Raw genomic sequence first — 1,251 nt, 5'->3', positions numbered from 1 at the left:
AAAAAAGTGTTCCAGGAGTCAAATCAGTCTTTGAACAACACATTTCACACAAGACCCAAGAGTTCTCACACACATGATAAAACATTCATACATTTTTTTTAAAACGGAGAGACTACCTTACCTGTCTTGTTAGTTTTTGTTGGATTTAGCTCGACTACTTCAGGTGAAATTAAAACCAGACTGCCTACTGCTCTACACCTCCCAACTCCCAGTCTTGTTTAAAGCACACTTGGTAGAGACCAGTTTTCAGCCCTTAAGATCTGTACAACCAGCCATAATGACCACTCCAGATTTTTCCAATTAAGAGCAGCTCTGTGTGTGTTTTGGTGACCTAATGGTTGGCAGAGGACCAGCAGGTCTCCATGCTAGCTGAAACGGCCCAGATTAACATGAACTCACTGAACACTGAGACACATCCTGGAGGAAAGGAGCCACCGCCAAAAGCATGTGGTCATAGTTTGATAACATGTCCCCAATTTTCACACGCCATTGTGTAGCTCTATCACAGCTTAGGCATGTCTGGTTAACCACATATTCCATCAAAATTTCACTTTCTATGGACATGATTGCTAATATGTTTGGCAGATATTGCCTTTGTAAACACTGCAATCAGTATTTTCCACCTCTGTCATGATCAGAAAGGCAAAGTTTAGAGTTCACAGATTGTCAATCAGCAGAAAATTATCAGAGTTGGTTTTAATTCTAATGTTTTGCCCCTGTAATGTTTCACTAACTTTTATCCCTAGCAACAAAAATCACAGATATCGGGTGCTGGCTTTGACCATCCCATGTTAATTGTTAGTAATCATTAAGATGAATTTAGGAGTGTTTCTATCTATTTAAGTATCTATGTATATGAACTCTTGACTTACAAACCTGGTTTTCCCATTCACTAAAATGTCAAAGAAGTGGATTGCAGCAAGTCCTTTTTGCAGCACTGTAAGAGTTGGAGTTAAAATTAAAGTGTTGCATAACTGCAGCATGTAACACAGTCCTGAATAGTTCACAAGTCTGTAAGCACAGTAAATTATTCTGACAGTAATGCCGCCCATGTATTGTCTCTGCAACCAAACAGTTTAACCACAAACCCTTCTGATTGTGGTGCATCGTTGAATTACGCTCTGACACGCCTCACCCTGTCCTGTCCACTTGAAGTCTATTCCCCACAGAAAAGGAAGCCATAATGTGCTCCTTGGGTCTGGGGTTTAGGGTGTTAACCAGACTCACCCACATTTTTGGAAAATGACAAAG

The 1,251-nt window shown here is 40.4% G+C and overlaps 1 protein-coding gene across 1 annotated transcript in view; it reads left to right on the top strand.

The window, feature by feature from the left end:
* slc12a8 (solute carrier family 12 member 8) overlaps positions 1-1,251 on the top strand; it is a gene marked incomplete in the record, with an annotated part of 23,939 nt that overhangs the window by 9,982 nt on the left and 12,706 nt on the right.

This window comes from Haplochromis burtoni, unplaced genomic scaffold (genome assembly GCF_018398535.1).
Source record: "Haplochromis burtoni strain Fernald_Lab_line unplaced genomic scaffold, NCSU_Asbu1 Contig_202, whole genome shotgun sequence".
NCBI lineage: Eukaryota > Metazoa > Chordata > Actinopteri > Cichliformes > Cichlidae > Haplochromis > Haplochromis burtoni.
The sequence above is the reverse complement of the archived record's forward strand: the minus strand, read 5'-3'. Positions and strand labels throughout refer to the sequence as shown.